This window comes from Colius striatus, chromosome Z (assembly GCF_028858725.1).
Source record: "Colius striatus isolate bColStr4 chromosome Z, bColStr4.1.hap1, whole genome shotgun sequence".
NCBI lineage: Eukaryota > Metazoa > Chordata > Aves > Coliiformes > Coliidae > Colius > Colius striatus.
This window is the reverse complement of record NC_084790.1, coordinates 47,987,023-48,008,859: the sequence shown is the minus strand read 5'-3', so window position 1 is coordinate 48,008,859 and position 21,837 is coordinate 47,987,023.

Sequence of the window (21,837 nt, the reverse complement as noted above, 5' to 3'; positions counted from 1 at the left end):
GTGCCACAGACAGGATCTGTGCATAGGTCTGTATAATAGATACACACATGCACATAAAAGCCTCCTAGCTGCAACTTTGGCTTTTTTTCTGCCTTTTGTACGAGACCACCCTCTGAATATCTAACTGTGCTTTCTACTTTCTTTATTAAGATGCACTAAAATGATTTTTTTCCATTTCTTCATTATCAAGTCACCAACTTCTACACAATGATTTATCTGCTTTTATCAGGACTGCAACAGTACCATCATTACTGGTACCTTGGTCTTCTCTAACCTATCCCCTGCCATCATGAAGCTTGACTAGATTAATATTCACAGATATTTTTCTGGGAGATTTGTGGCTCAAAGCACAGTTTCCTCCAGTGATCTGAAAACCAAAACCATTTGTTTGAGATGATACAGTCAGCAGCTGGAAAAAGATGTTTAAATTCCACACCATTTGTGCATGGCTGATTACCAGAATGAGCTCTGGTGTGTTTATGCCATTGACAAGGACAGAGAACAAGGCAAGTCTAAAGCTATTTTTCATTTGTAATAAACCCTTCAATACATGTATCTGGAGCCAGAAAAGTACTGTCTACAGAAACAGCACTGTCTTGTTGCTTTTCCATGAAAACCCACTATCCAAGGATTGACATGAAGCAGTCAGAAGGAATTAATGAGATTTACACTGATAGGCCTTGAAACATTCACCCTGTTGGTGCGAACTCCTTATCTCGGAGACCATGGCTCTTTCCTGGAAGAAAACCCCTATCTACTTATGAAATAAAATGACAGATATTTGTAGTCATTTTTTCTTTCAACACAAGGTGTTAACTACCAACAGAGAATTTTGTAGTCAAAACAGTCATATATATCATACATATCTTTACAGACATATCATGGAAGTCATATGTAACTTTAAACTCTATTCCCAGCTGAAATTCAAAACAGATGTTATGTGCATGTCATAAAAAAACCCTATATAGCAAGGAGACTACAGTTCTGGGTAGTCTTGAAACAGCTTTAGGAATCCAAGGGAACCCTCGGAAGAATAGAGACGAGGAGCAAGGAATTAAGCTGACACTGGGACTAGTGGATAAACCTAAGGTCAAGACTACCTCAGGAAAAGGTTAAGCAGGAATCAATACAGTATAGGAGTTTCAAAGATAGCATAGTTTATGGCTTACCCTTCAAGTCTTTTTCTGAGGTTTTCTTGTGTTAAATAATGAGACAATTCCCATATAACATTTGCTACAAAAGACTTCAAAGATGTAAGCATATACTGACAAGCACAAAACAAGCCTTCCCTTTACAACATAAGTGCTTCTGGTGTTAGGTTAGATCAACGTGTATCTGTTTTAGTCAATCTTACCAACTGGGTTTCTCTTCATTAGGGACATGTATTATCAACGTCCGAGTTGCTTGCAGGTTCTTTTTAAATTTTATAGGACTTTATTATATACCACTCATATCTGAAGTAAAAGAGCTGAGTATTAAGTATAACATCATATTACACTACCTCTCATATTTGAGGTAAAAGAGCTGAATCCAGCAGAAAGCTGAAAGCAGGGAAGTACCTTTAAGACGTCCGTTTTACATCAAAGGTACATTGCAACAGATATTTGTAAGTCAGGGAACTTAGCTTCTTATTTCCTCAGCTAATTTTATTACATACAATTTCTGTCTACTATGCATATTCTTATGTCCAAAGCCGTGGATCAAAGTCAGATGCTATAAAGTGCTCCACTCTATAAAGATACAAAGGGACACATTCATTTATTCAACTTGCTTACAAAACCTTGTAACTTTTTGTGCCTTGTTCCTCATCTCTTGCCTGTTGTGGATTTCCTTCACAGCACAAGAACACTCTTAGAGCTCAATTTGAGAGATAGGGACCTCACACTAGGTGACCTAAGGAACTGAAAGCATCCCAGTGAGCAATCAGCTATTTCCTGAGATGACCCATTGATGTCTTGCCCATGGCAATGCAGAGCAGGTCCTACTGCTGCTAGAATCCTCCTGGATAGTTGTCTCTTTGCTGTCTTGCAGGAGAACTGTGCTGTGGCTAGGGACAAGAAATGATTCAGAGGCATCGCAAGAGGTCCACTTTCTACTGTCAAAACAGGAAACACAAAGAACTGGTCCTGCTTCCCACAGTCAGTGCTCCCATGTCGGTACCATGAAGGTAGGAGCACTGCACTTTGTAGCAGAAATGCTAAGGAGTTGGGACCTTGTTGACCTACAAGGCTGACGTATAACACACAGGTCTTCCCACTGATATGTCCTGCATAGCTGATAATGAAAGCCACAGAGGTCCTGCTAATGCCTACCTGTAAGGAAGCAGCTGCATTGAGACTATTTCCTATGAAGTACAAATTAAGGCAGATCAAATTGCCCTGTAATCTAGTTTTACACAGGTGTCTCATGGATGAGATTCACTGGAGCCTTTGAACGTTTAAAAGTCATTTAATAATGTCTTGGGCTTCACTGAAATTTGGTAACTGAGGAGATGGAAGTACCACGGAATACACAGAAAACTAGAGACCCAAAAGATCACTGATTCTCTGGTGCTAAACTTTCTCTAGGACTGAGAGAAAGCAGGACTTGCAGAGTTCAATCTGTGGAGAAGGTGTGTGAAGGAAGGCAGTGTGTCACCAAGAAAAAAAGCCTCATCTTATTGTATTGGATGATATGTGGCATCTTGCAAACACAGAACTGGCACTGGATGAAAAAATTATGTAAGTACTGCAAGTTTTTTTCCTGAGATGGCAGGTGAAAATGAGTTTTCACAGGAAACATCTATCCTAATAAGCCATGTCTGTGTCCTGTTGTGATCACTGGAAACCTCAAGAGCTGAAGTGTTGCTATTTCCAAATGCTTGAGCACCTGGGAGGATGCCCAGAAGAGGCAAGCACAGATCCAGAAAAGGTTCATGAGGAAGTCTCCTGTATGTAGCAAAGCAGTTGTTGCGTCTGAAAGGTTCATGGAAAAATCCTGGAGAATCAACCGCTGTCTGTCAGGCACTCTAAGGGGAAGGTTCAGCACATAACAGTTTGAGTTTAGGACAAGAGAGGCTGAAGCATTTGCAAGTGCAGCACCAGCGGGCAAACCATTAACTCTGTACTGAAAGGTGTTTCAGAGAAACTGTTGTTCCCGGCCCACACAGAAAGCATAAGTTATGTTTCCAGGGTAAGCACAAGAGCAGCAGTTGTCTGTGAAAAGTAGGCAACAGTATCTTCCCTGCAGAGCACTCATGCAGCCCACTGAGCTCAGCCGTCACTTCCCTCCAGCCATACAGCTGCTGCATGAGAAGAAATCCATAAAGCACCAGCTCAATCACTTAGATACTTTCAGGTTGTGCTTTGTCCTCTCAGTATTCTGACACAGATCTCAGACCTCGGTAGGAACAAAGCCACAATAATGAACTATGTTTTCTCTAAGTATAAAAGGTAGTAGCTGAAACATCAGAGAAAATGTCATATGACCTCATACATTTGAGGTTAAAAGTGTGTGTGTGTTCACATTGTACTTCAGCTGATGCGCACAGGAACTTTACCTAAGATCTTTCTCCAATAGTGGGTAATCCCATGACAGCAGCAGCAGCTGTCACAAAAATCATAAAGACTGAATTATAAGACTGTCATTCTGTCATTGCTGCATCTCCATGTGAAGAGCTACGTTGAACAGGGAAAGCAGAGAAGTTGGCTTTCGGTGCACTGAGGCGCTTCCTAAGTGGAGTATGCTACAAAAATAGGGTTCTTGGCTGCAGCTGGGAAGCAAATAGCTGTTGAGCACACTCGTCTCCTGATGCAACAGGGACCTCAACGTAACTCTTCAGCAATGCGCATTTAAGCCAGGCGAATCTTTTCCTCATCTCTGCCTGCCACAGAAGAGATGGTCTGTATTCCCAGACACCTACCAGAAAACTGCTGAGCTCTGTAGGGCTGACCACCTCTGCTTTCTTCTCTCATTTGGGGCTAAGGGGAAAATCAGAAGACCTTGATGATCCTGGATCTTGTGAAAATCATTTTGCCTGTTGCATACTGGACACTTAATGTCAGGCAGTCCAACTAGAATAGAGCAGTAGCTTTGATGTCCACTTGTAAAGTTGGTTTTGTGTTTAAGAGCTTCTAGATTGTCATTACTATTGGTTTGCTTGATAAAAATATTTGTAACTGGTGAAGCAGAGGACAGTTAAAAACTTTGAACTGCAGAGAGCACATCTTATGCTCTCAGATGTGCTGCTACATACAAGAGCACAGATAGGAGCTAGCTACGTTCCTTTTTTAGCTAGAATATAAGCCACAGAATCAATGCTATTATGAACTTCATCCCTGCCACACAATATTGAAGCAGGGGTCTGCAAGGTGTATGATATATGACCTTCAAAACCCACAGAAAAGCAACTCACGTTCTCACATTCTGGCTGGGGGTCTCACCCACCTAGTGCAGGCATTATTGAGATCCTGTAGGTTTATCACAGAGTCACAGAATGGTAGGGATGGGAAGGGACCTTGAAATCATCTAGTCCAATTCTCCTGCTAAAGTAGGTCCACCTAGACCAGGTCACACAGGAACATGTCCAGGTGACTTTTGCAAACCTTCAGAGAAGGAGACTCCACATCCTCCCTGGGCAGCCTGTGCCAGGCCTTCCTCACCCTCATGGTGAAACAATTTTTCCTTAAGTGGAACTTTTAGTGTTCCAGGTTATGTCCATTACCCCTAGTCCTATCACTGGCAACTACAGAAATAAGTATCTTCTTGACATACATCTTTCAAATACTTGTAAATAGTAATGAGATCCTCCCTCAGTCTCCTCTTCTCTAGACTAAACAGCCCCAGTTCCCTCAACCTTTCCTCATATGAAAGACACTCCAGTCCCCTGATTGTCTTGGTGGCCCTGTGCTGAACTCTCTCTAGAAATTTCCTGTCCCTCTTGAGCTGGGAAGCCCAGAACTAGACATTGTACTCCAGATGAGGCCTCACCAGGGCATAGTAGAGAGGGAGCAGAACCTCCCTTGACCTGCTGGCTACTCTCTTCTTGATGCACCCCAGAATGCCATTGGCCTTCTTGGCCATGAGGGCACATTAGTGGCTCATGGTTAGTTATCAACCAGGACTCTGCAGAGCTGCTCTCCAGTGAGTCACCCCAAGTCTGTACTGATGCGTGGGGTTGTTCCTCCTCAGATGTAGGACTCTGAAAAAATATATTAAAATGGAGAAATTCTCTCAAAGTAACCTGACTATGCTACTTATCTAGAAATAGAAATGACTAAGTGCCTCAAAGGTTGTCCAGGGATGCCTTAGGCAGACCCATTTGCCTTCTGAAGGTCCATTAAACCTTAGATATATTTGTTCTGTCATAATATTACTTCTCTTCATTGTCCCTAAAGAATGATATTAGCTTAAGAATAGGAGTGTCATGATGTTTAAGAAGGACCATTGTCATCAGAACAGCATAATTGTTTGCCCTCTCCTGCGCTGTCTGGCCACTAATGTTGTTGAGGTACCTCAGTCACACGGGTGGTGTCAAACTCTGCACACAGACATAAAAATATGGTCCCTCCTTCAGAAATGTCAATATCTAGTAGAGCAGAAAATTACTAGAAAATAAAAATAAGTTTTCCACCAACTGTGACTTTTTGTCTTTGTGTGAAGTTGTTCACTGGGGCATTTACTCTTGTTAGTCCAAGGTTGTTCTAAGGACTTTGTTTTTTTGTTTTTTTTTTTTCTTTTTTTGGTCTTACTATTCCTTTGCCAACTTAGCAGGTCTTTTTAAGATCGTTAAATTCATCATACTGCCTAGTTCCTGGTAAAACTAGTGTTACCTAGTTTCTGTTCTCACTGGGCAACTGAAATTCCTTTAGTAAGTTGTGTTACTTCATTTCTTCAACAAATATTAAGCCAGTCCCCCAAAAAATGGTCTTCCTTAATGTAATTTCACTGTAATTTGTTCACAGATAATAAACTGAAGAGCAAAATTAACTCTTAACAGATTTTAATCTCCAGTTCTACCCACAGTAGTCTGAAGTCCAGTTATAGCAAACTACATTTATAAAGAGATTCCACAGTTATTAAAACTTCATGTTATTTGTAATGAAGATTAAGGCTTAAAGTTGCAGTGGCAAATGAAACAAGTTTCTAACAATAGATTTGAGGTTTTTTTCAGTGTCCTCTCTCCCTTCCTCATTGTGTTACTACAAAGAAGAATTAGTCTGTAGGGACACACAAACCACACCCAACCTTCCTTGCTGTTTTCCCTCACTGTATTCTGATCCTACCTTTGAACTTTGCATGAGGTGAAGAAAATGTAAACATTTTGTTGCCTTTTTTCTGTAATCTATACTCAGTATAGACTGTAATCTATACTGTTAATATCTGGTAAAGCTTGAATTTGTGTTTTTAGCTGAGAAGTTGCAAACATGGTAATAAATCAACAAAAATGGGTCAAGTTGCCAGCTAAACATAATTATATATGAGATTTGTGATATGAAGACCTGTTGTGAACTTGTTACTAACTGGAAGCAGCTGGATAGTGGGATCAGCAGCTTATTCCCTCTTAATGCTTTCATGTCCAGTAGTTTTACTGTTGAGAGAAGGGTAAAGAAATTTCTCCATTCATTCAATTTTTAGTCCTAATAACCTTTCAAATTTGGTAATTGACATACATCTTACTTCAGAGGTAAAAGTTCAGCTTTCTTTCCTAGATGTAATGTATTATTGTCATGCATAAGCTAAGTGCAGTAAGGAACAAAATATATGTATGGACCACAGTGTACAGTGAAATGGAAAGTAAATGTAAAACCTTATAGAATAACTAGGCTTGTAGTCACAAGTCACTGAATCACAGAATTACAGAATCTTAAGGTTTGGAATGGACCTCAAAAGATCACCTAGTCCAACCTCCCCGCCAGAGCAGGACCACCTAGAGTCCATCACTAAGTATCAGCCAGTGCCAAGAAGCAAGTCGACACTTAAATTTCAGCTTTACAGTTCAGCTCTCTAACCTGAGAGAGTATTTAAAATGAAGTGTACATCACAGCTCTCTTCTTCTTGTCATGTCATATAGCCTATGGGACCTTTCTGAATACTTAAAATACCTTTTCTCAGGTAAGATAGAAAAAATAAGAACAGGATTGCTCATAGGATTTCTATATATTGTTTTGTTATTGACTGATGTTTTATGTCTTTGGAGGTGCAAAGAAGAGCAGGTAGGAGTTTTGTATTTGTTCTGATCAAAATTACTATGAGGGATAAAATCACCGAAATGAGTAGTTCTGTGACCATTTATAACCATTGTGGGAGCATTTTCCATAGCATTATTTAGTATTACATTGTTTTCTACATAAGTTTGGGTAAGTTTTACTTGCCTAATACATCTCCTTGTATGTGGAAAAGTATTCTGTAAAAATACAACTTGACTGATGGTTGCATCCTCCTGCTATGTCCTACTTGCTGAGACAGCTGGCTGTTTCATACTAGACTTTACTAAGTCCTTCCTGGAGAGCCACAGTAGCTGCCGGAGATCCTGATCTGTAGCAAGACAGAGTTCTGTGTCCCCAGAATGCCAGCTGAATTTTCTTTTTTTAATCACATATTGCTGATGCAGGTTTGTGAAATCCCAAGACTGATGCTTGATATTAAGATAGACTGAGGTTCTGGCATGGAAAAGGAATGATGTGTTTGGGAAGACACAGAGACTACTGTAAGGAATGTGAATTTTAAGCCAGACTTCTTACATGAAGCAAATGTTACAGCGCTATTACATGATATTGCAGCTGGGAAATAAGTAATAGGGAAGAAATGGCAATATAAGGGTGCTACAGCTTTTGTGGTGGGTTCCTTCTCCCTGACATTCATTGCCTCATTACAATTGGCAGTTTGCACACTTCAGGCAAGCAATGTTGTTTCACTGTGGTTGTACTAGGTCTGGTGGAAATGGAGTTAACTTCATTCTTAGCAGCCAATATTGCATTGGTAGCTAAAATTGTTTCTCTAATGCACCAATATGTTGACTACTGCCAAACAGTGTTTGCACAGTGACAAGACTTTCTCTCTCTCTCTCCCCAGCAGTGAGTAGGTTGGGATTGGGCAAAAGATTGGGAGGGGTCACAGCCATGAGAGCTGAAGCTTACTGACCAAAGGTATATTCCATACCATATAACACCATGCTCAGCAAGAAATCCTCACAGAGAGGAGGAAAGAGGGTTATTTGTGATTATGGTATCTCCCTCAGCAACCTTTATGCCCACTGAGACCCTGGTTTCTGGGAAGCAGCAGGACATCCATCTACGAGTGGAAAGTAATGAATTAATTCATGTTTTTGTTTTGCTTGTCCAAGTGGCTTTTGCCTTCTTTAAATTATATATATCCATGAGTCTCCTCACCTTCTGTTTCTCTCCATCTTGTGAGAGCAGGGACTGAGAGAGCATCTGGGTGGGAGTTGGGTTGTTGGCCAGGGTCAACCCAATGCAGTGATGGTAGGATTTTTCCTTGCGTGTGGTTATTAACACATCAAGATCTTAGAAGTCCCAGTGCTTAATGTGATGATATATAGTGGAGCAAACAGCAAGTACTGAAATAAATGGAAAATAACATTTCAGCTATTTTATCCAGGGAATAATCAGTAAGCTTGCTTAGCATTTCAAAATTATTCACACACATCAAAAGCAGTGTGTACACAATGGTCCACTTTTTAATCCAGTAATTTCAGAGAAGAGACTCTGAACTTCAAATATACAGCAAAATCAGATTGTTCAAGTTGTGAATATTGCATTTCAAATAAAATATTTCTTCTCTTTGTGACAGTCATAATGTGCTGGGGCTTCAGCTGAGGGACAGAGAGAGGAAAAATTTTCAGATTTTTCTGGCCTTAATATGTACCTTGCAGACTAAGTAGCTTGGAGAGATTTTTTTTTTAAACATTAATTACAGTAGATCTCCCAGGTACATATGTGCCAAACTTCCCTACAGAGATTTATTGCCTGTCACCCATGCCTACTCAGCTCACGTTAGGCATAATTTTGTCACTGTCCAACAAACCTACAGGCCCTATGTGAGCACCCAACAGTTCACAAAACACTGTCAATATCATAATGCCCACAAATCCAAAGAAACCAAACAAAAGCCTTCTAAGTCCCAAGAAAAACAGTTTTTTACATGATGTCCCTATTTACAAGTACTTCAGTTGTAATGAACATTTCAAGTGTTTACAGAGAGGTGAGTGATGGTTAGTGTGACCATCTGGTTCCCTCAGTATTCATGACACACTCAAAACAAGAGAATGTGGAAAATGAGTATGGAAGTCAAAGGTGGTTGAATATAAATGAGTTTTCAAATAAATTGAACAAATTTTCAGATGTTGCTTTCTGTCCTCCATGTGGGATTGCAGTGCTGAGAAAGAGAGACTGCAGTGAACTTGCTGACCTCTGGGAACTGCAGGAACTCCTTAACAAAAAGCAATAGAAATTTGGCTTCTTCTTTTTCTTCTTAGAAACTTTGACATTCAAACTTTATTTCCATTTCTATTCAGAAATACAACTATGATCAGGTTTCCTCTGAAATGTGAGTCCTAAATTAAATATTTTTGTTACAATGTTTCTTTTTTTCTGAATTGTATATATTTTCATTTATTTGCATATGTGCTTTGTTGCATAACATTGTGTACAACTGCTGACTTGGGAAGAAATACAGAAGTAAAGCAATAAAAAAAGGGGTTTAAAATCTTCGGTTAACACAATAATTGCATTCTGAACAAATTCCATCTTGAAATTGCTATTTGGAAGATTACTAGATTTTATTTCAAAGTGTTTTGTCTCTGCTGAATTTTGCTATACTCAAAGCATTTTATGAGAAACAAAGCATTCTCAAATGGGGAAAAACTTTTAGACAAAAAGCCTCTGTTATGTTGTTACCTGATAAGTTCACCAGGTAGTCTAAAGATGGTATTTTCTAATTTTTGCCATTACCCTATGGTCAAAGGATAATTCAGGCAGGTTTCTGTTCCCATAAAGCTTAATGAAATATTTACTTAACTTGTCATTTCAGAGTACCATTGGCATTTGGTATGGGCATTCTGTATTACAATTGTTATTTTTATTAAAGTGGCAACTTTCATTTTATGAGCAGTCAATAAAACACACATACACACTAGCTTTTGACTTTGAGCTGGATGGACTTGCATTTTGAGTTTTCACTGAGTTAGGCTGAACCACCTTCCATGTGTCAAATTACTGACTCTGTCAACAAGACCACGTCTTTTAGATGGCAATGCAAATTGTTTTTTAAATGTGCATTTTAAGCATGGTGTAGCAGTAAATTCCAGTGAAAAAAACCCTTTCCTCTGAACTACTTTTTCAATGACATTCTATGTCTATTACCAATGGCTGAATAGGCATTGTGCTTCAAACAATGTTAGGAGTATTTTTCATATACCAGCTCCATTTTCAACTTCTATGTTTTCACTGTAACTATTGCTTTTGATTGTTGATGTTCTTCTAGAAAGCTTTCTTATAAAATAAAAATAAATTAATCTGTATGTTTACTTGGATTTTGTTGCAAGTTGTTTGTAACTTCACAGTGGTAGAGTATTTATTTGGTTGCAAATGAGATGGTAGAAAAATGGTAGCAACTTCAATGCGACAGAGATGATACCTACCAAGTCCTGTACATTGAGCTGTAGTGACATTGTTGTGATTTCAAACCAGTTAACATTCAGGCAGTAAAGGTATGGAAACGCAGTTACGAAATAGATCACTACAAAATCACTTATCCTTTCTCATGTTTCCTAATAAAATTGCTTATTCTTAAAAATCTGCAACATTTGTGTGCTTCAGCCTTCACAGCTGAGTATTTTGAGTTCATTTCTATCTGATTCAGTATGGTTTTGGGGTTTTTGTGTCGGTTTGAAGTATTTTTGTGTTTGATTTTTTAAAATCCAAGTTACATATATTAGAAATAAAAAGGTTAAAAAATGACAATACCATCTTAGCCATCTGAATAGTGAGCTGGCAACTGTCTATACCACCTTCCTTGTTTGAACAACCTACTATCCATGCTTAGCTCAAATTTACCTCATATCTGAATCAAGCATTTCCCTGGTAATAGTGGGATATCTAGCGTCAAATGAAAGACTGCAAATACAGAATCATAGAATCATAGAATCATTTCAGCTGGAAGAGAACTTTAAGATTATATAGTCCAGCCTTTGCCCCAGCTCTGTCAACCACTTGGCCATTTACCTAAGTGCAACATCCACCTATCTCTTAAACACCTCCGGGGACAGTGACTCCACCACCTCCCTGGGCAGCCCGTTCCAATGCCTGGCAGCCCTTTCGGTAAAGAAATTCCTCCTCATATCCAGCCTGAACCTCCCTTGGAACAACTTGAGGCCATTTCCTCTTGTTCTATTGCTTGTCACTAGGGAGAACAGACTGACTCCCTCCTCACTACAAATTCCTTTCAGGTGGTTATAGACAGCAATATGGTCTCCCCTGAGCCTTCTTTTCTCCAGGCTAAACAGCCTCAGATCACACAGTTGTTCCTCATAGGACATGTGATCCAAATCCTTTACCAGCTTCGTAGCCTCCATCTAGATCCTCTCCAGCACCTCAATGTCCTTCTTGTAGAGAGGGGCCCAAAACTGGACACAGTATTAAAGGTCTGGCCTCACTAAAGCCAGGGGAATGATCAGCAACCTGCTCCTGCTGACAACACTGTTCTTGATCAAGGCCAGGATGCCATTGGCCTTCTTGGCCACCTGGGCACACCACTGACTCATGTTCAGCTACTGTCAAACAACACTCCCAGGTCCCTCTCTGCCTGGCAGCTTTCCAGCCACTCCTCTCCAAGCCTGTAGCACTGCTGGGGGTTGTTGTGGGCCTGTGGTCAGTGGAATTCCACAGGGATTGGTTCTGGGGCCAGACTTGTTCAACATCTTCACCAATGACCTTGATGAGGGGACAGAGTGTACCCTCAGTGAGTTCCCTGATGACACCAAACTGGGAGGACTGGCTGACTCCCCAGAAGGCTGTGCTGCCATTCAGCAGGATCACAACCAGCTTGAGAGTTGGGCAGAGAGGAACCTCAGGAAGGCCAATGGCATCCTAGGATGTATCAAGAAGAATGTGGCCAGCAGGTGGAGGGAGGTTCTTCTCCCTCTCTACTCTGGCCTGGTGAGGCCTCATCTGGAGTCCTGTGTCCAGTTCTGGGCTCCTCAGCTCAAGAGGGACAGGGAAGTGCTGGAGAGAGTCCAGCACAGGGCCACCAAGATGATCAATGGACTGGAACATCTTTCATATGAGGAAAGGCTGCAGGAACTGGGGCTGTTTAGTCTGGAGAAGAGGAGATTGACAGGAGATCTTATTAACATTTATAAACTTCTAAAGGGTGGATGTCAGGAGGTTGGGACATCCGTTTTTTCTATAGTAGATAGCAACCGGACAAGGAATAATGGGATGAAGCTGGAACACAAAAAGTTCCACTTAAATATAAGAAAAAAATATTTCACTGTGAGGGTGATGGAGTAGTGGAAGAGGCTGCCCAGAGCGGTTGTGGAGTCTCCTTCCTTGGAGGTCTTCAAGACCCACCTGGACATGTTCCTATGCCACCTGATCTAGGTGAACCTGGTTCTGCAGGGGATTTGGACTAGATGATCTCTAAAGGTCCCTTCCAACCCCTAAAGAAAAAAAAAAAAAGGTGCAGGACCTGGCACTTGACCTTATTGAAACTCATGGCATTAGCCTTGGCCCAGTCATCCAGCCTATTTAGATCTCTCTGTAAAGCTTCCCTACCCTCAAGCAGATCAGCTACTGACTGGATTTAACTCCATTGACCACATGTGTTGGACCAAATCATCTAAACAGTTTTTCACTCAGGAAACCTTTTAGAGCTAGTTTGCTAAGTCTTAGATGGTAACTGATTGATATGATATTCCAGTCTGAAAGAATAACTTCAGCAATTCTGACATTTTTTCCCAGCTTTTAATGACCATGAAATAATACTTTAAAAAAAATCAAGTCTTTCTTAATCATTTCAGTGTAAACCAAAAGCCAGTTTAATGAATTACTCCTAACGTAACCTTAGTAATGAATACTAGAATGGAAAGCCTTACCGAAGGATTGTTGATGTCTGTCTGTTCCTGTCAAAGGATGGTGGATTAGTTTTGTTTCTTCTCTTCTGAATTATAAAATTGTCCACTTTTGAACATTAAATACTCTAGAATAGATAAGTGCAAAGATGTTCTTTGTAAGCAGTTTCCACAAATGTAAGTTCATTAGCTGATCTCAGTTGTAAACTTCCTGCCTTTTTTTGACAGCATACCTGACCGGACAAATTTTGTGTTAGGTGGCAAATGGCTCAAGCATTGTCATTCACTTACATGAACTTGGAACAAGATACCATGTTAGATTTCCAAAAGTTGGGGTCACTTTCTTCATCCCTATGAGGCAGAAAATCTGATGAGTCCTTAGGGGAAAGCTTGGGGAAAATTGATGTTAAGACTGCTAAAGTAGCAATGGTAACTTAAGAACAAAGTTCAGTGTCTCTCACAGAAAGGAAGAGCCTTGTACCCTTTGCTTGTAAGTCCTCATTCTTCAGAGATGAACACACACACATAGGTTAACAGGACGTTCCTACAGGATTTCTCTATCTAATCATGTCATTCTGTCTGAACAGGACTTCTGAATTTCATATGGATATTAAACAGTGTTTTCCTCACAGGCTACTTTCACATCCTCAGTACCAAGAAATTCTTTAAGAGTAAAGTTTAAAGAGAATAAGAGTGAGCAAAACAGATAGAAATCTGTTCCTTTAGGTTATCTTTTGTAAAAAATAATAAAATGTCAGAAACAATCCTCCCACCACTCACAACATCACACTCACTTCTCTGGGCAGAACAGAGGCAGCCAAAGTGCAAATTGTGCATATTTCTGAAAGCACTTTGTAAATGTAATCTCTGCTTTGAGCTGAAGGAACAAAACTGGACTCTTATTTTCAGAAGCAAGGCTTTTAGCATCAGCTGCAAGAGATCTTACACAGATTCAAATGGAACAGGGTTTTTTTTGCAAGTAAAAATTCTGAAGATATGTAATAAATACAAGGCTTGAGGAAAGAATTCAGTAACAAATAGTCCATTCATAGGAATGTGAAACTATAAATGGACCAACAGTTTCCTGATACTACAGCTACTTAATTGCAAAATGCACAAGAGCAATAAAAAGCACAATTTGGCACAAGGCACTTAAGATGATGCTGTATTTGTAAACAGGACATTAGTTTGATCAGCACTATACAAAGCAATTCAATTAGATACAGCATGACCTTTTACTGCTTATGCTCAAAAGCAATGGAAGGAACCTTGCCTGTATTGACCATTTAGCCATCTCTTCTTTGTTGCTGCTTTTTAGCATTATCTAAATGAATGTCTTTTCTATGTAGCAGGTGAGTTCAGATGTCTTTAGCTTTTCAACAGGGAGATTTTTGCTTTTTCAGCTCAAAGTCCTGAGTATTTTTTATGAGGTCATATGTGTGTTCTCAGTAGTAAAATAGCAGTTTCAGTTTAACCACCAAGATAATGATTTCATCTTTGGGAAACTACCAAGATGAGCATCACTGAAATAATGTTTGCCACTTCACAGTGGTTGCAGTAATGCAGTATCATCTCCTCTGATGCACCAGAGAATTGCATTCCCCCTTTAGTCTCCTTCATGAAGCAAAAGCTGTGTTAAGCGGTGCCTGCTGCAGCTAACAATGGTGTTGCACACACTACCATGCCTTACTACATTTGAAATCAAAATGACAACCTAGACTAAGATATGATTTCTCTCAGAAACAAAGGAAAAGGCACAACTCCCCCCCCCCCCCCCGCCCCCGACTTCACTTAAGAAAAATAACTATCACTTCTACACCAAAACTAATGACTATCAGGTGATTAAGATCTCAGTTTTATCTCTCTTTTGTATGAGAAAGTGCTATGACCGCTTCACATCATACTGGTAAATTGGCTCAATAATGACTCAGAAAATGTCACCTGCACATCCCACCCAGCAGTTGAGTTTTGCTACAAGTCCTTTAATTGGAGAGAGTGTTTTCCAGCTAGGCTTTCTTTTTCTTGAAAAAGTTATTGTTCTTGCACTTGGATACCCTTGTACTTGCTTTGTTTTAAAATGGAATGGTTGGCATATACAGTGTATGATCTTGAATAATATCCTCCAATATAACAAATACAGCAAAGCCTACAGTGTCAGAAAAAAGTTTGTGAAGGGGAGAAGTTTTAGTCAATATGGGAGAAAGGGACCTTGCTGTGCAGCATTGGATGGTCTTCAGGTGCAGCTACTAGACTCTAGAGCAGCTCTCTATGCTGTGAGTGAAACAATGAGAACAAATTAGACAGGGGATGTAATTATAAGAAAGTAAGCTTCAGGGGATGGGAAGTGGCCCTGGAGAGATTGTTTTGGTTAGTGGCATGTTCAGATAGGCTATGGAGGCCACCTGTATTTCTGGGACATTAATCAAGCACCAGGAAGCCTGGATTGTTTTTTAGTTAAGGAGTACTTCTTCTGAGCTACCCTGCTGCAGCCGGAGTGTAGTGGGGGTTAATGAGTTCCCTGGTCCCAGCCTGGTAGGTACCAGGAATGCAGCTGAGTCAGGGGGGAAACCATGAACTCATGGATGGACTCAGCAGAGACTGGAAGGAAATCTCTCTGTCGTCCTGGAAATCCCCATCGGAACACAGCACAAGGAGTAGGACAGCACTTCTGCTAACTCTCCAGGATAAGGAGACCATATATGTACATCTTCTTGGGGTCATTCTTAAAAGGAGAATTTCCATCCCACTCCTCACGTAAGTATGTTCAAAGCAGGAATAGTTAAACTTTTTTTCCAATTAAGGCATTGCTAGCTTGAGAGAGACTGGAGACTCTGAATTTCCAAGGGAGATGAAGGTTACCAAAGAAGGCTCTTCTCCATGAGTTTCTCTGGACTTTGATCCCTAACAGTCCTGCCATGATGATGATTGCCCATGCACCATCTATGCCAGTTTTCTCATGAACTTATTTGTGCTTTTTTCCCAAGAGGAAACCTAGAACTAGGGGATGAGGACTTCATGATCTGCACCATACAGCCAGTAAGGATATGGGTTGTGCCAAGGATGTGGGTTGCTCAGCCTGCCATCTTTCAACATTATCTGTACAATATTGAGCTCCCCCACATCCCATGTGTACATGACACATTGCTGCTTTCCTGTGATAAAACCACCATGGTCATGGGTTTTCAAGGCTCTTTCTTTAAATATATCTGTCCTATCTTGTATTGATACACTAATAATGACTAGTATGTTGCAGGGACACGGAGCGACAAGGTGGGGCTAAGGAGAAGTCATTCCAGATACTGTCTAGACTGCATCAGTGAGGCAGCTCACATCAGATGGCATGGCACCTTGGCACAAGATACAACAGCTCTGCTGAGTTGTGACAGCTTTCATTTTAGAAGTTGAATTCAGCCTTGTCCAAAGCCAGAGATGCCACCAAAAGGTCTGGTGCAACTTCACATAAATGTGCAAGCAGCACCAAGCCTTTGGTGAGGAGATCTTCACTGGCCTGCCTCTCCTGTACGATATTCAATGTCCCTCTGGTTTGGAACAGAGACTGTGTGTCAAGCCCAATAAACCAAGAAGCCCAGTTGCCATCTCCATGTTCTCAACTCTCAGTGCTAAGGAGGAGGTACCAAAGGAAAGGCCACCTTACCATTGATTGTCATCCCTCATGACAATGAGATTGTACTTCAGAGGGAGACAAACTTCTGGGACCAGCTGATGCTGGGTGAATCAAACTCAGGTTATTTCTTGCTAGGGCAGTTACATGTGCACAGATGGCAATAGGCACTTGCCTCCCATTCAAGAGGCAGGTCTGTGGATGATCCTTGGGTCCAAGGGGATTTCCAGTCCCCAGACAGGCACCTTAGAGGTGCCTTCCGTCTTTCAAAATTTTACATCCTGGATTGGTATTCTCACATTGTTAGTCCCAACAGTGACAGACACTGGTATCCAAAATCCCAATCCTCCCCCATACAATGGAAGGACTGCCATAGGTTACAATTGAAAGTGAGGTTGTTTATCAAGTGAGACTGTTGCGGAAAGCTAAAAGTCAGTGAGTGGTCTGCAGATCTAGGAGCCAGAGTTGCACCCTACCTAGTTGTAGCCCTGACCCAAGTCTGTCTCATCTCAGCTCAGGCCATCCCCCTGAAAGGCTTCTGCCACCATCAACTGAGAAATTGCAGGTGCAAGTGTGGTGGGAACAGGCTGATGGTAAGCTTGGCCAGACAGTAATGATGAAGATGTGTTGCCTTTTTTTTTTTGAGTGCTCTGTTGTGGCCCAGTGCAGAGCACAGCATTGACAATGAGGAGTGAAGCTACAAGGTCATGTTGGTGAATATGAAGGACTGTGAGACTGGAATCACAGCAAGGTTCATTCTGAGTTTTGTTACAGCTGGTCTGCTCCAGGGAGGCTTATCGTGAAGAACAGGAGAATTTTTTCCCTCATGAGCCCTGTGGGGGTCTCAGAGGCCCCAGGCTCCTACATGGATCATAAAGACTGTGTAGATGTAGCCTAAACAACTTTGCAGGCAACAGAACTCACCTGTCAGGCACCACTGTTACATAGAACTTGTCATTTAACAGGGTAAATTCTTCTGAATCTGATTTAGAAGGAAAAACTTCTAAACATCTACCTGCTGGCAGGTAGATGTCCAAATCATAGAGCTGCCCAGGAGGAAACTCCTGACCAAGTCTTCCTGGGATTCACAAAATTTGCATACCCCTACTTATTCCACTTTGCAGCTCTTCGTCACATGCATACCCTGAGCCTACTGAATCCAAAAAGATGTGTGGAAAAGAGGAAGAGAGAGTGGTTGCCATATCACCTGCTTTCACTTGCTGCTGAGTGCCTCCTCAGAAAGGCTCAAGAACAGAGCATGCTCACAACTGGAGTGACCCCAGGCCCAAGCTGGAGCACCTGGCACAGTCAGGAGCTGTAGCTGCCTAGCCCTGCCATTGAGAAGTTGGCTTATCCCTTTGCAAGACAGGAATGAAAACTTTTATCCATATTAGTTACTTGAAGGAGGAGTTTAGGCTGCTAAGATTAGGACAGTGTTCATGAGCCAATAAATTATCAGTTTCCCGCAAAAACTTTTAATCAAGAGGTCCCTCCCTGCCAATTCTACTTTAGATAAACATCAGATGAGTACTGTAAAATAATCCCTCCAAATTCACATTCCTCTGTTAAATACAAGTCTGACCAGCTTCCATTTTGTAAGAAAAATGCGCAACCAAGACTGCTGTAGAAAATATCTACTTGATTTATATTGGTCTGAACTGCACTACAAACTTGGAGGGAAAGCCCATGTTTTATAGCATCATTGCAGGCAGATAGAGAGGGAGGAGACAAAGGAAGTAGCTAAAAGAGCATCTGCAGATTTACTGTACTAAAAATACTGGAAGTGGCATTCTGGTCTTCTGGGTTCACTGGAGCAGAAGGGAAAGTCTCAGGAGCATACAGTGGTTTGAGTGAAAAGGAACGGAATCTGTGGATTTTTTTTTAAAAAAAGCTTCTTTATCTGTTAATTAATACTTGGTGTTACTTAGGTGTTAATAAAAGTAAACAAAAGTCAAAAAGCTTTGAAAAGGCTGTCTTGAAATCCTGTCACTCATACTGAGCTTATTTTGCCTTACTTAATAACCCCACTACTTCATTAGTTCTTCACTCACCTTGATGTCTCAAGCTTGAAGGGTTTTCTAGCCCATGTTTCTGATGGAAAAGAATCATCCATTCCTAGAGGATCAGACAGTCTTTTGTGATTTATCAAGGCAGAGCTTAATGAACCCGGGATCCTGATCTAAAAGCAGGACCTGTAGCTACCATGCCAGTGGTAACGATGCAAAGGGCAAGAAGAGTTGCCCTTGCCTCTGGGCTGTGCACCTCTTGCTTCTGAGTCTCTACATGGTGCTGCTCACCATTCTCATGGCCATAGCTGCAAGAGTTTGGAGCAGAGGACAGGGCAACCACCTCTGCTCACTGAGGTCTCTGTAACTCCGTAGATGCTGAAGAGACGCCTCATCTTTTATTCCTACTTTACAGCCACAGGTCTGAGCAGCTGCGCATGTGAGGGCTTCATAAAAATGCCATTACAATCTAAAGCAAAAGAATTGTTATTATTCTCACGTCCACTCCTTCTCACTGTGAAAAGTCAGACCTGTTGACATGCAAAACCAAACATATATAACATACACTTGTTAATAATTCCTTCGCTCTTATTTTTCTTGGAAATGTTCTTATGGTACTACAGTTTTACTCTCAATAATGTTTCACAAAAAATCTGATATGGATCTATGCTATGACTTACATAACTCATACATCATCTTTCTTCAGACAATGACATTTAGATTTCTCCTACTTGTTGGAATAGAACTTATTATGCTCATATTTTCAAACACTTAAATGACCTTTTGCTTTTGTCTTGAAAATAGTTTTTAAGTGAGACTAGAGGTTTTGCTGGGACATTAACTTTCAATCTAAATCCACATCTAAGACCAGCTGCATCCTTTTCATGCTGAACATCATTCAGCTTAACGCTTTCCAGGTAAACTCCATCTGGAATCCTTTTGGTCTCCAGCAGTGAAAAAATGCTGAGTGAATGAAACTGTGTTTAAGATGGATCTCATAACTAGCACTTCAGTGGTTAAGTAAATTTAGCTCTTTAGCTCTGACCTCATCCCTTCGGGGTTTTTCCATCCCCTCACACACGTGATACAGTCTGTCTTTCTTTTTTCTGATGCAATGCAGTCTACATTATTGAAACACTCCGTTGCTGACTTACTAATTAGCCTTTATTACCAGAATTGGCCTGACCTTATCTACCTTCAGTACTGTTCTTCCTGGCTCTGCTCCTCCAGAGCATTCTCATCTATTCCCATGTGCAATGCACACTCAGGAGCTTGTTTGGAGTATGAGTCAGAAGAGAAGACTCTCTCCCAGTCTGCAGATGTAGCTGGAAGATTTGAGAGTCTTAGCTGAAATCTCTAATATTCTTTACAGTAATTGTTATTTTCCTTACAGGGCAGATTGAAGGAACAATATCTAAAAGCAATAGATATCATTATAATTTACCTGGCATTTATAATCCAGACTATATAGACTGTAGAGAAAATGTTACAGGCATAGAGGTGCATGCCCTGAATATCACAACGTGAGGTTATATCACAAGAGTCTCCAGCATGAGCTGAACAATCTCTGGACGTCAGACAAGGTTTGTTTCACCAGGTACTTCTTACTCTGACAAAGTGTGACAGAAGTTAGTGGGAAGTTGTTGTCTCACCTTCTCCTTCACAAGCAGCAGAGTCCCATGACATAACTAATCAAAACAATATTAACTTAAAGCAATCACTAACCAACCCAGACAATCTTTCTGTTGGAGTAGACAGCTGCATGCTGCAGTCTCCCACAAATATTCTTATTTGCTCACTAGCCTTAGGTGGTGTGTAGGGAGTCTGCTCAAAGTAGCTGATTCACCAGCAACCCACAAGAATATACCAGATTACAGTTGAGTTTACCTGAAAGGTTAGGGCTGCTGTCAGAAGCTGAGTTCAGCCCAATGGGAAAATTGGTCCTACCACAGAATTATGTCCAAAGCACATGGGAATTTGCTGGTACTGATGGTTTCACGCAGGAGAAAGAGCTGGAATGTTTCTCTGAGAGATTCTGTTAGGTTGTTGATTATATAGGACTTGACTGATTTCTTCAGAGCCCTGAGCCTGCTGCTTTCAGTGAGGCAGAAGCATGCTACACCCGATCAGGGTCTAAGCACGATGAATTATACCTTGTTAATCAGCTATTCATACCTTGCACTTTAGGAATGTCACGCCACACACGCCTGGCAACATTGCAGCCGTAATGTTTTGGTACCCAGATGACATGTAGGAGGAATTTCCTACGTTACATGAATGTGACTACATCACTCTAATCACAACATGATTTATTATAGAGATTTGGGAAAGAGTTTCTGTAAAATCCATTTTTACCCTGGAAATGGAACCATTTCCCTCAAAGTGGCAAAGGGCTCTCTGCCTTTTGCTCTCCCTCATATCAGAGAGAGGGACTTTTTACTGGTTTTTTTTTTTTTTTTCTATTATTATGTTGAGTATATTTTTAAGCACAATGCATAGCACTTCTAACAGAATACTGTGGATAAATCTGTTTTGTAATGTCATCTCCCACAATTGTAATATAGACTGTAGGAACTTGTGGTACATGGACTGTATTGTAGGAAAAGAGGCAAAACTGTTTCACTGTGAGGCCACAGAAGTGTTTGGTTATGAGCAGGTTGGAGTGTATTCTACTGCTTGGAATAACACCTGCAATTTTCCCTGTAGATTTTGTCCTGAGAGAAGATGGTGCAGTCATTATTCATTTTCTTTATAAAGCTATAGCAATTTGGCAATCAGTCCCTGGTTGAGGGAGAGCTGTGGTCTTTATTCAGGCATAGCCATTTTTCAAGAAAATACAGTTGACAATGACAAAAGACTTCCCAATAAAGTACACAAATCAGGGACAGAAAAAAACAACAACAAAAAACCCCAAAGCACTCCCAATAGTGCAAGCAACCTTCCACAAAGAAAGAAAATAGCTCTCGTGGTAGTGACCTATTTCCTGTTCTCAAGCAGATGCTCTTGAAAAAGGGTGAATTGATCAATTCATCTGGCAAAACCATTTTCTTTGGTTGTGCTGAAACAGCTAGAAGATGCAAGAGGCTGGCTTCTGAACTAACTATAATTTTAGCATCATGGGCTAGGCCATCATTCACATC